The sequence below is a fragment of the Scylla paramamosain genome, chromosome 3, assembly GCF_035594125.1.
Source record: "Scylla paramamosain isolate STU-SP2022 chromosome 3, ASM3559412v1, whole genome shotgun sequence".
NCBI classification, from domain to species: Eukaryota; Metazoa; Arthropoda; class Malacostraca; order Decapoda; family Portunidae; genus Scylla; species Scylla paramamosain.
Window position 1 is genome coordinate 3,183,819 of NC_087153.1, and position 13,682 is coordinate 3,197,500.

The following is a 13,682-nucleotide window of genomic DNA, read 5'->3' on the forward strand; positions in this document are numbered from 1 at the left end:
TTTTGTGCCAGCATGAAAGGAAGTCCAGCGCCGCGTTCGAACCCTCGCATGCAAGCAGGAACATCCTCCTCCAGCCCACTCCCAGCCTGGTTGCCGCCGCTGAGGACTCGCTGGTGAGAGAATTTTCCCTGACGCAGTGAATCCACGATTACAGAAGCTGCGGACGAGGCAACGAACAGAAATGGGAAGAGGAGAAGCAGAGACGAAGCCACGCGCCACCTCCATCAGCCAGGCTCAGGAACACGGCGCCCTCACGGTAGCGACTTGGCTTCTGGGGCCGCACTTTAAGTAAATTAGTGCAGACAAGAAGAAAGGGCGCAGGTTTGGCGAGGTGGGCCGCCCGCCGGGACGTGGGACGCCGCCCACTGGGGGGTACTCAACTTCTACCCGCTACTCTGACCAAGATTTCATGGGTATTTTCAGCTTTGTTGGGAGTTCGTGGGCGGCCGAGACCAGGCATTGAGAGGTGGCCTTAGGGGGTCAGGGCGGGGAGGGAGGAGGCTGTGTACCGCTGCGATGGGTCAATTTGGGATGCTGGGAGGATGTGGCGATCTGTGAGGGTGTGTGGTGGTATCTGGTGTGTCGTGGGTGGGTGTTCTCATAGTGTGGCTGTGGTAGTGGATGTTTGAAGGATATTATACAAATACGGTGATGATAGTGGAGATGAATTAGTGATAGTGGTGATGATGAATTAGTGGTGGTGGTGATGATGGGGTGGTGGTGACGCTACCAACTGGGGGTAATGACGGTGATGGTGGTGATGTTAAGGTAATGTGAAGGATGGTGGTATGGAAGTGTACTTGTGGTGAAGAAATATGTAATGCATTTAACGGGAAATCTGTGGAAAAAAATAAATAAATAAATGTGTACAGAATATAGAATATGGAGAAAATATAGTCAACGATTACATTATTACTGGTATGTTGGTGAGGAGGACCAACACGTATATTTTACTAGAAATCTGGCGAGACAATAAGAAAAGAATACAATACGTACGATATAAAACAAGAAAAATATAATCAGCGATATGTTTCACCCTTCCATTTTTAGATATTCTCGATTCAAAATTTTTACCTTTCCGATTTTAGAGAACTATTTTTTGCGCGCGTTAACACAAAACTGCATCATGTTTATCGGTTGCATTACAGGTAAAAAAAAAAACCAGGAATAAAAACGAAACTTTCTCCCCGGCCAACATATTTGCAAACTCGGTATATTTTCACATTAACACTTACAGACATGATAAAAACAAGTAACTTTTACCATCATATTGCGAGAATTTGAAATACATTAAATCACCTCACTGCATTTACAACCTTTTCATATACAACCATTCGAACCTTGTCTCTTTCCTAGTGAATATTTGCTCCTCATATACATAGAAACCACACAAACTTCAGACATTCCTGTATTATCTTTATGATCATATATATAATCATTCAATCCTTCTCCCTTTTCCACTGTATATTCGTTCCTCATGTACATAAAAACCACACGAACTTAAGATACAGTTTTATTACCACCATGATCTCACACACAAACCGAACAAAACTAATCTGAGTGACAAACAAATCCCAAAAGACGAATAGGGGAGGTGACACAATAAGGTGTGGCCAGGGAGAGGTGTGCCCAATACATAAAAAAAAACAAAAAACACGACCTTAAGATAATTTCGCATCACCCTCGACAAATCAAACAAAACAGAGCTAAAAGACAAATAAGACCCAACAGACGAATGAGGGCTGGTGACGCAATAAGGTGTGACCCGGGAGAGGTGTGCCCGGCGGAGGTGTGAGGCGGCAGGCAGCGGGCGAGGCACATTATAATTGATCAGCGCCACCTGTCGGCAAGGGTGGACATTAATCAGCGGGTGGCGGCGGCTTGATCCTATCGCCGCGCCGCCTCATCGCCGTGCCCAGGGTGTTGTCGCGGCGGCGGTGGCGGTGGTGGCGGCCGCTGATTGCCCTGATGGCTGGATGGCTGCTGCCTCTGGTGGATGACTGGCTGGATGACTGGCTGGGTGGATTTGTTACTGGAAGGTTCGCTGGTTGTCTGGCTGGCTGGATGACTAGCTGGATTTGTTACTGGAAGATTAGCTAGTTGTCTGGATGGCTGGAAGACTGGATGGATATGTAACTGGATGGCTTGCTAGCTGTCTGGCTGGCTGGATGGCTGGAGGCTTTGGCGTATGGCTGGCTGTTTGTCTGGCTGGATCTGACACTGGAAGGTTCATTGGCTGGATCTGCTGCTGGAAGGTTCTTTGGCTATCTGGTTCTGTAGCTGGCTGTCTGGCTGAGTGGTTGTTTTATTGGAAGGTTCATTGACTGTCTGGCTGGCTGGATGGTCTCTTGGGTGGATGGCTTACTTTGAGGTTTGTTGTTTGGATGGCTGGGTGTATGGTTTTCTTCTTTTTTTTTCGAGGTATCCTGCTGGTGACTACTGAAGAATGGTCTAAGGGCCTGCTGACGCTGCGGTTGTGTCCCTGAAGGAGAAAGAGGAGGAGGAGGAGGAGGGCAATGAAAAATATCGCTTATAATTTCAAAGGGTGTTTTTTTTTTTGTGTGTGGTCGGCTTTTATGGATACTGCTTTTCCGTGTTTCTGCTTCCGTCACTGGTCTGTGATTGGTATAAATATTGCCTTTTCTCTGTCATTTTCGGTTCTTTCTGTTAGTTTCAGCATTTGTTTCTAAGTGGTTTAATGGTTCGTTTTCTTTTTCTCTTTACTTTTAAAAATTTTCTTCTGTTCTTCCTTCCATCTTTGTATGTATTTGTTTATGAACGTTTTATGAAGTTTGTTTCTCCTCGTTCTGTCATTAAAAGTCTCTGTCGTTTGCAGTCCACCACAGCAATACATGAGACGACCGTGAAGCGATCACAGTCTCAGCAAAATAAAGACGCAGGATTTATACTTTTTTCTTCACTGTATGTAGTTGTAGTGAAAATGTTACCCCCGCTGCCTTGACAAACGCCTGAAATGACGCCCTTCCACCTGCTTCCAGTATTTCCATATAGCAGCCTAAGGGAAGGAGCAGCAGCATGAATCTTTATTATTTTCTTCATATATCTCGCTGTTAATCCTCTGAATGACGCTTGTTATTTGTCATTTCATTTTCACGTGTTACACCAATTCTAGATTTTACCCGAAAAAGTGAATAAAGAAAACTATAGGAATTGAAAGCCTTGCACTATTTGATCACTCCTTTTGCAATGAGTGATGTCTTTCTATATAATACTCTCACCTTGCACCAAAAAAATAAAAAATAAATAAAATAAATAAATGAATGAATAAAAATTACCAAGTTTGAGGAGAACCATAACACTCAAGGCGATAAGAATGTCATGTGTACAACATCCATTTAGAGCAGAGATTGTGTCCGCTATCACGTCAACACCTCACCAACGACAAGTCCTGGGCAGGTCATCTCAAGTGGGTATCTGTATTCGCCCTATCTTATCATAATAGTCACCGATGTTGTGGTCATCATTTCCACCATCATCAACATCAACATCAACATCAACATCATCATCATCATCACCATCATCACCATCCCAGGAGGGCGCCGAGCAAAGGTGCTCTGTAATTACTCTCAGATTCCGATCCGCCTCACTGCCTCGCCTGCCCGGGACAATTACTGAAGTGCTATGAGGAGTATGCTAATGTGCCGCGCCTCAGACGTCCCGGGAAATCCTCTCGTTACTCACTGATTAAAAAAAAGGTAAAAATCTCAGACACACCGTAATTGATAGGACATAAATGGACAGTTATATGAATATTTGAACTACTGAAGAAATGAAAACAAACTCCAGGAAATATAACTGGTGATAATTGAGAGAGAAAGTCACTCCCATGATTCTTTTTGTGTTTGTTTTATCTTGTCTTTCTTTCATTAAAAAAAAAAAAGTTACATTAGCAAAGAGGAGGGAAGTTAAGACATTTGAGGCATCAGGTCGTGTGCCTTCTCATGTTCCCTAATACTCGGCCTTGTTAGTGTGAGTGTCAGAAACGAAGCAAGAGCGAGGTTACAGTCAACACAAATATGAGAGGATATTATGCATGAGGTAGCACACACTTAGTACTTGAAATGTACGTATGCAAGGTATATACGTATTCACTTATGTTTGTATATTTGTATATTTGTTTATGTCTCTGTCTGTCTGTCTGTCTGTATTTATGTATGTATGCATGCGTGTATTATATATATTATGTATGTTATGTACGTAAGTATTTTTGTTAATAGGATTCGCAGAATGTGCTAAGAAAGGTTTACATAAGAGCAAGGACAGCATCAGTAGCTAGTAATAAAGATATGAATTTCAAGCTATTCCTGTCCCCTTCTCGCTGCCGCCGCCACCACGACAACCACCACCACTACCTACTTCTCCGTCACTGCCACAGCACCACCAGCGGACACAACACCGCAGGCACCAACACTTGAAAAAGGAAAAGCACATACACACACACACACACACACACACACCAAGCACCTTTCCAGGACCACCACCAGCGTGTCTCTATAAACTGCCACTGCTTCCCTATTTATCCTTCCTACAACCACTAATCTCAAGACAAAACACCCTCTACTCCTCCACCTCTCCCTTCTCTTTAACCTCCATCCTCACCAGTAGCATCCCCCCACCACCCCTAACACAGCCCCTTCCTGCCCTCCCTCTCTCCCCCTAGTCCCAGCACCTCCACGACTCAGCCAATAAAGCGGTCAACTCGGCACAACACAAATCTGAGAAAATACAAAGCAAATCCGTGGAACCGAACGACAAGACTCCCTCCTGGCGAAGACTATGGCCAACAGTTACACTTTAAGGGGATTAAGTGCATTCCTCGAGGCTTCCATGGGCTGGGACAGAGGCTGGGGGCTGGGGGATGGGGAGGCCTTCGCGCTTATCCTAATGAGTCCCCATTGTGTCCTCCGGGTCAGCGGGAAAAGCGTGTAACGAGGTGGTGCGCCGATGACCCGCCCGGGGGATATACACACAGGCCTCCACGCTCCTCTGAGGCTAATAAAAAGTGTGCTGGCTGGATGGACTCGAGGAAACAAACGCCGGTGATTGATTAGTCACTGGAGATAATCTGGTACTATGAGGCTAATCTAGTAAGGCTAATAATTGTGATGTTTCTTGAAAAAAAATGTGGGTGTTTGAATAATAATTGAAAATAATCGGGTATGGTATGTGTCTTTTTGGATTCAAAGCAATACTAGTAAATAGGAAGGTGTACAGCAATAGTTTAATGTGGAAAAAAAGATTGTATAAGTGTGTGGAATTATACTAACTTGTGTAGTGAGCATTTAGCTGTGTAAGTGTGTAAGATGGCACTAACTTGGAGGTGGCAAGCACAACTGACGTCAAAGATATCAAGTGTGTCCCGCTGCACAAAACCAGTACGGTTATTGTAAAGAAGAAAAACCAAACACGGAAGAAACGAGAAAAAAAAACGACTTATTTCCAGCATCAAGAAAACTAAAACAAACACTTTTAAACAAGGGACAAACGATTAAAAAAAAAGGCTCTAATCCATGTCATTAACTTACCACCCACTGAAGAAAAGGAACGTTAGAGCCATTAACCCACCTTAATTCAGCGTCCATAAACTCCACACGAACACCCCCAACAAGTCTCGGCGGCCTGGAGACCATAACCCAGCGGCAGGACGGCTAAGTGCCCTTCCGCTGCTACGCCTTGTCCATCGCAGTGTAGCTTTGCGTCAGGCACGGAGGAGGAGGAGGAGAGCTACCATCAGTCATGCATTTTTCTCAGGCAAATCCACGTTAAATTAAGCGTATAGGAATGCTTGATTTTTTTTAATTTAATTTTTTTATTTTAAGGAAGGGATTCAATTAATACGAGTATGCGCGGGCAGGGGTAACAGTGTAGAGGCTCTGGATCTATGAGTAATGATAGCTGTGGCTCCTTGTGGTGGGTGGAAGGACTGGGGTGGACAGTCAACAGGCAACATTACGGATTAAATTGTGACATTACATCTTATTGACCACAAATTAACGTGTCATAGAATATTGCCGACAGAAATATTTGTTGTCCGTATATTGTAACAGTAACTTTAAAGGATAAACCAAATACACGCACCGAGACGACTTATATACCTATATGTACATAACATGACGTTGTGGAGTGTCAACTTCAGAGAGAGAGAGAGAGAGAGAGAGAGAGAGAGAGAGAGAGAGAGAGAGAGAGAGTTTAGTTACCGGCACAAGCAAGGAAAATAAAAACGCGTAAGATGAAGGAAAAAAAATCCATCGACGGGAGTAAAAAGTTGGAAAAAGCTAAAAAAAAAAAGAAGAAAACGAAAATGTGTTACAAAGAGAAGCGTGAAAGAAAACTGTTACTTATCTTTTTTACTTGACAGTCTCTCTCTCTCTCTCTCTCTCTCTCTCTCTCTCTCTCTCTCTCTCTCTCTCTCTCTCTCTCTCTCTCACACACACACACACACACACACACACACACACACACACCATGTACGTGCTACTGACTTTTTTTTTCCACTACATCTCTCATTCCCACGTACTTTACTTCTCCTGAATAAAAAAAAAAAAAAGTTAAAAATACTTGATCTTCTTCCCTTTTCCTCTCTTCTTCGTGCACGCCCCTACATCCCTACAGACCCTTCTACCTTCTCCGCCTTCACACAGTTCTCCCGCCCACGCCTGCCGGCGCCCCAGGCCTTTGGTGTCTAAGCCTATCATCAAAGGCTCTAACTAGGTGGAGTGTCCTAGGGGAGGCGTAGTGCGGGGTGAGGGTGGGCGGGAGAGGCGGAGGGAGTCCCATCAGTGTGTGTTTGTGTACGTCGCAGGGCTCAGGGGATTGTGCTGCCATCTATTGTGTGGACTAACAAGCTCTTCCTGCCTTTTGTTTCGGCAAAATAACCGCAAATAATGGCCCGGCTACTGTAAAGAGACGGACTTACAAATGAAACCTAAACGGCTGCCAGGGACGAGGGATGCCTGCCCTGCTGGCTGACACACTTTTTTCTCGGGGCAAACTGGGAAGAATTTACGATGACCTTTCTCTTTCTGTCGCTTCACTTCTTGACTTCTCCTTATTCCTCCTCTTCCTTTAACAGCTTTTATTTTACAAGAAGTACGAAGAATTAAAGAAGATATACTTATTACAAAATGGCAACTGAGTGACAAAAAAAAAAAAAAAAAAAACAGAAAGGACTGTGGTCTTGACGCACCTCAGAGCGTCGCCATTCGCGGGGTCAAGGCGGGGAGTGTTGGGGTGGCTGAAGGAAGGTTTGGTGATGCCTTCCACACCCCGAACCTCACGCACCGAGCAGTACAGAAATAATATTGTCCTCACCCTTATTTCACATGACTCTCTCTCTCTCTCTCTCTCTCTCTCTCTCTCTCTCTCTCTCTCTCTCTCTCGTATAGGCATTCTATATGCCTCCTGGCAATCAACGAGGAAATTTCTCTTGTACACACTTGGAGGGAAAACGTAGTATGGAGCCATATTTCCTCGGGGACTCCTGGTGTGGTCTGGGCGCCAACCAACACCCCGGCGGGCGTTTGGAGGCCTGACAACACATCTATACCAAGCCAAGACTCCTTGAGCGACAACACCGAGGAGGAGGAGGAGGAGGAGGAGGAGGAGGAGGAGGAGGAGGAGGAGGAGGTGAGTGTAGGCATGGACCAGATGGGAGAGGCGGTGCTGGCTGCGGTCTGGCGGCCTCTGGTGTGGGGGCGGCGGCGGCTGTGGCCAGGGCGCCGCAGTGAACCATCAGAACTCATTTACCCCACACGGCCTTTCATTCCCCGAGCCGCAAGGTCCCGCCCCCTTACCTCCTCCACTTCGTCACCACCACCACCACCACCATCCTCCTGCACCACGCACGCACTGCATCAATACCAGAAAACAAACACTACTTGCACTATCAAACTCAGACTGAGACGTAAGAACCGCTATTGTCTTCCGAGGCGCCGCGATTCACAGACTTCTTGGAGCGGCGCCCTGAGTGGCAACAACCCTGGGAACCTTGTCGCGGCCACCTGTTAGTTACCGTGAGCCTACCCAGTCTCACCAGCGCCTCGTTAGCCAAAGGAGACGGCGGAAGCCAAACCCATTGACAAATTATGGAAAACCACTTCTTAGGAGGAGGATGAGGAGGAGGAGGAAGAGAGGAGGGGAGAGGGAGGAGGAGGCAGCGGTGAGAGTGGTGGAATCAGGGCCTACGAATGAAGAGAAAGGTATATGAAGGAAGAATAAGAGAAGAAAAGATGCTGAGAAAAGAGACATGATAATTACTTAGAGAAAGAGGCGTCACTGAAGGAGAGACAGAAAGAAATGGAAGGTGTACGGAAGGAGAAGTCACTGGTAAAGGATGTGTTTGTGGAGGAGTGAGAGGTGGAAGGAAGCGACCCGAAGATAGACGGATGATGGATGGATGGATGGAGAGAGAGTGAGTGAGAGAGAGAGAGAGAGAGAGAGAGAGAGAGAGAGAGAGAGAGAGAGAGAGAGAGAGAGAGAGAGAGAGAGAGAGAGAGAGAGAGAGAGAGAGAGACAGTAGGGGGAGGGGGATGGAGGAAGAGGAGGAGGAAAATGAAAGCGTGGGAATATTGGCGAGAGAAAACATAAATGCATTTTGACTTTACGAACTGGTGTCTGAAAGCGTACATACGTTCTCGCTTTCTCCCCTCCTGTTCTACTACACTCTCTCTCCTCTCTTTCATCTCTCTCTCTCTCTTTTCTCTCTCTCTCTCTCTCTCTCTCTCTCTCTCTCTCTCTCTCTCTCTCTCTCTCTCTCTCTCTCGATCTGTCACTTTGTCTCCATTTTTCTTCCTCCTCTGTCACAAAAGCAGCAAGCAACACGAAAGACAAAGCTAGAGAGAATTTTTTCTAAACCCGAGATTAATTGCATTGTTGCCGAAACTCTCGGCCCAAATGAATTTACAGTGTGACACTTCAGACTGGTGAGCATCCTTTATGTCTCTGAAATTAGAGCCGTTTGTCCACTTTAAAATTCTAAGTCGGTGGAGAGGCAGGAAATTGAGCCGGCACTCCGGGGCGGGCGAGAAGCAGCTACTCGAGCCATGCTTATTCTTTCAGTGACGAGGCGGTGTTTGCTGGGCATATAGTCAATAGAGATACCTAAAATGAAATGACGGAGGCGGCCGCTCTGAGTTGCACGGAAAGAAGAAAATTTCTAGAGCTAAAAATAATCTTGCGGTGGACAGAAAGAAAACATAAACATTATATGATGGAGCGTTAACCATTGTAGGAGGCCTGGGTGAGAAACAAACTGCAACGTAAGATTCTCGAGGACAAAGAATTAAATTGTGAACTGATTCCTGTCGAGATGCAAATAAGGAAACAATAAAAGGATTTTCAGAGTGGAAACAACGAAATCACTAGAATTCTCTAATGGGTCTTTAAGTATTGCAATTAAGAGTTGTGATAAGAACTAAAATGAAAAAAAAGAATCCCGTGGAACAAATGAATAAATCGTGAACAGACGTGACAAGGATGCAAATGAGGAAAATAATAAAATAACTTTAAAGAGGAGCCGAGTGAAACCATTAACAGTATGAAGCATCTTTTGTTTACCAGTTAGCATAAAGTATGAAAGAAGAAAAAAAAAACCCACCCACACACACACTGCATGAATAGAAGCAGAGAAAAAAAAGTAGACGAATATATTTTTTTTTACTTTGACATATGAAAAAAAAAATAAATAAATACATAACCTCAGAGTAACAACACATACCAGAAAAATAAATACTAATCCCCACATCACAGATAAATTTACGAGAAACACCACGAGACGCAGCCAACCATCGAAATGAGTGACAACGCGGTGCACCATCCCCAATGTTTAATGACACTCGAACAAGCAAGTAAACGCGGATACTGACCCTTGCTACCAACACGGGACGAACAAAAATAGTAAAATAAAACATATCAAAAGAGAAGGGGAAATGTGTGTTAAAAGGGAGAGAGGAAGAGGGACGAGAGAGAGAGAGAGAGAGAGAGAGAGAGAGAGAGAGAGAGAGAGAGAGAGAGAGAGAGAGAGAGAGAGAGAGAGAGAGAGAGAGAGTACGGATGCATGAAAGGAGAGAGGAGTAGGGAAAGTAAAGGAGATGAAATTATGAGGAAGAGGAGGAGGAGGAGGAGGAGGAGGAGGAGGAGGAGGAGGAGGAGAAGGAAGAAGAAAAAAAGAAGAAAGAAGAGAAAGAAAGAAAGAGCCCGTACACCTACTTGCTCTAACACAAAGAAAGATACACAGCAACGACACGGATAAATTAAAAGAATGAGAGACAAGGGGAGAGAGAGACAGAGAGAAAGAGCGAGAAGAGAAGAGATGAGTAGGAAAAGAGAGAAAGAGGAAAAAAAGAGAGAGAAAGAGAGAGAATGTACACCCACTCACCGAAACACGGAAAGAAAGACACACAGACGGTAGGTAGAGAGAGAGAGAGAGAGAGAGAGAGAGAGAGAGAGAGAGAGAGAGAGAGAGAGAGAGAGAGAGAGAGAGAGAGACATGAAAGGAGTGAGGGATAGAGATGGAGGGAGGGAGGGACAAGAGATGGAGGTATGAAGTGTCGGCGGTGTGGGTGGATGGGATGGAAGGCAGGGGAGGGAAAGAGAGAGAGAGAGAGAGGGAAGGAGAGGGAGGGAGGGAGGGAGGGAGGGAGGGAGGCGCTGTAGAAACAAAGCTCCTGTGATACATTAATTATCACCCAGCGTCGCGTTTGGAGTGTCAACAAACCTTCAGGAAGTCTTCATTTTAAGCCAAGCCGTATAACTTGCTTTTCATTACGCTTATACGTGATCCGCCGTTCCCTCCCTTTTTCATCCTATCCCCTCTCCCTGACTCCGCTCCTTCCCCCTCCCCCTCTCTCTCTCTCTCTCTGGTCCCTTTTGTCCCTTCATATGTACGTAAAGTGAGCCAGGGAAATTTTAATATCACTGTTGCGTGGCCTGTGAAAGAGAGAGAGAAAGAGAGAGAGAGAGAGGCAGAGGAAGAGAGGAACGCTACTAGTGGTGGTGATGGTGCTGGTTGTGTGTGTGTGTGTGTGTGTGTGTGTGTGTGTGTGATGAACTGATAAGTAGGGACGTAAGAATTTCCATAAACACAAGGAAAAAAGTGAGAGAGAGAGAGAGAGAGAGAGAGAGAGAGAGAGAGAGAGAGAGAGAGAGAGAGAGAGAGAGAGAGAGAGAGAGAGAGGCAGTCAAGACCCAACCAAACTGAGCCCTAATGAACCAAACCAGTATAATTATGTAAAATGGACAACAAATTACGAAACCTGAAACTCACAGACGAACCGAAATAGAATAGGAAGAAGACACTCCCTCTCTCCTTCGGCGTCCTTTTAAGGGAGGGAGCCGAGGATGTAGGACACGAGAGGGACCTTCCTTTCCCGCAGAGAAACTGTCACTTCCTTGCCTTCCTCACCTCCCTCTCTCTCTCTCACTCATTTACTTCCCTCCTCCCTCTCTTCCAGTCTTGTCTCTGTTTCCCAGCCGACCTTCATTTTTTTCTCTCTCTCTCTTAACTTTCACTTTTTTCAGTTTCTTTTGATGTCTTATGGTGTAGTTTCGTTCTCGTCTCGGATCTCTCTCTCTCTCTCTCTCTCTCTCTCTCTCTCTCTCTCTCTCTCAAGATCAACCTTCATGGTAAAAGAGGACCGACAGGTGAACAATTAATTATCACCTGGGACAAAACACGCACACATTAATTGAATCCCTTCCTCAAAAAAGAAAAAAAGAAAAAAAAAAGAAACCCTCAAGCATTCTCAATTATATACGCTTAATTTGACGAGGATTTGCCGGGGAAGAATGCACGAAAGATGAGAGCAAAAAAACACACACAAAACAATTACCGGAATGTAAGAATTACGTTATATTAATTTGTCAGCAAGGAGAGTAGAGAGAGAGAGAGAGAGAGAGAGAGAGAGAGAGAGAGAGAGAGAGAGAGAGAGAGAGAGAGAGAGAGAGAGAGAGAGAGAGAGAGAGAGAGAGAGAGAGAGAGGCAAGGAACTCAAAACTACTTGGGCGTCTCTCGGAACAAATTCATTCTCGTAACATTTCATAATAGCCGAGAGAGAGAGAGAGAGAGAGAGAGAGAGAGAGAGAGAGAGAGAGAGAGAGAGAGAGAGAGAGAGAGAGAGAGAGAGAGAGAGACGGGGAGAAGACACTCTTTACTAGACTTCGTTTGACTTTTCCTCTGCTCTCACTGCCCTCTCCTCCTCCTTTCTTCCTCCTCCTCCTCCTCCTTCTCCTCCTCCTACTGCTTCTTCACCTCCTTACGCCCCTCTTGCTCCTACTCCTGTTCCTCCTCCTTCTCGTCCTCCTCTCAGCTGCTCCCTTGAGGCCGCTGGTTCTCCAAGACTGTGTGCGGACCAAGGGCTGATATTTGCCTGCACAGCTTCATCAGGGCTAAGGAGAGTGCTCGGGCCTGAAACGTATTTGTCCACTCTGAATTAAGTCAACAACGCCGCTCGTGTAAGCTATATAAATTCTGAGAAAGACGGACACAAGTAGAGAGGTAGCCAGGCCGTGAGGGGGTAGGGAGGCAGGCTGGATTAAAAAAGCAAGGCGGAGTAGAATAGTAATGGATAAATACACTATACTACTGTCTGTCCAGGATGCATCGTGAATTAATGATGGTATGTGCATACGTAGGTGAGCAGGTACGTAGTTAGTTAGTAAATGCAGTCTTAGGTGGAGGAAAGTAATGGGTACATAATTTTTTTTTTAAGTTATTACTGACGGTGACAGTAGTGTTGATTAATTATAATTACTTAAGAGAAGGTAATGAAGTAAATGTACTTAAGAAGGAATGTTTCTGCATTCACAAGGTGACAAAAAAAAAAAAAAAAAAAAAAAAAAAAAAAATATATATATATATATATATATATATATATATATATATATATATATATATATATATATATATATATATATATATATATATATATATAGTGGGCAGCGTCTCAGTATGCAGTATGTATGTACGTAAGTGTCCATTTATGTATGTATGTATGTATGTATGTATGTATGTATGTATGTATGTATGTGTGTGTGTGTGTGTGTGTGTGTGTGTGTGTGTGTGTGTGTGTGTGTGTGTGTGTGTGTGTGTGTGTGTGTGTGTGAACGTAACTTTCGCGGAGGGCGGAGGGCCAGAGGACAGTGAGTAGAGAAGGCGGATGCTGAGGTCTCAAGCATTCAAGTCTTTTCAATTCTCGTTTAATACTACAAAATCTCAAGCAGTGCAGCTCATTGGCCCTCCTGCGATCATAGCCCTGGACGGGTGGAGCACTGGGGAACATTAGTCTGCAAGAAATACTGCCATGAATATAATATCACTACAGAGAGAATGAGAGTGAAGTTCAGCACCATAAGAACATGAGAGATAAAATGAAGAAGAAAATGCATCGTATCTCATTTCAACGTTATAATTTGCCAACAATCCATCTACCAAAGATAAAAATGAACACACACACACACACACACACACACACACACACACACACACACACACACACACACACACACACACACACACACACACACACACACACACACATCATACGAAGAACACAACGGGAAAGGAACACGACACACTTTCCTCACGCCAAGCAAAAGTGCACCGCATTCTCGAACGATGTGCTGTTTTTTTCCACAGCTTAAAAAAAAAAAAAAGATTAATGGGA

The 13,682-nt window shown here is 44.8% G+C and overlaps 1 long non-coding RNA gene across 1 annotated transcript in view; it reads right to left on the reverse strand.

Annotated features, from left to right (window-relative positions):
• Positions 1-1,500: 1,500 nt before the first annotated feature.
• LOC135116245 (uncharacterized) overlaps positions 1,501-13,682 on the reverse strand; it is a 256,275-nt gene continuing 244,093 nt past the window's right edge. Inside the window, exon 5 of the long non-coding RNA XR_010276223.1 lies at positions 1,501-2,482. This is a non-coding gene — a long non-coding RNA (uncharacterized LOC135116245). The remainder of the gene's footprint in view (positions 2,483-13,682) is intronic.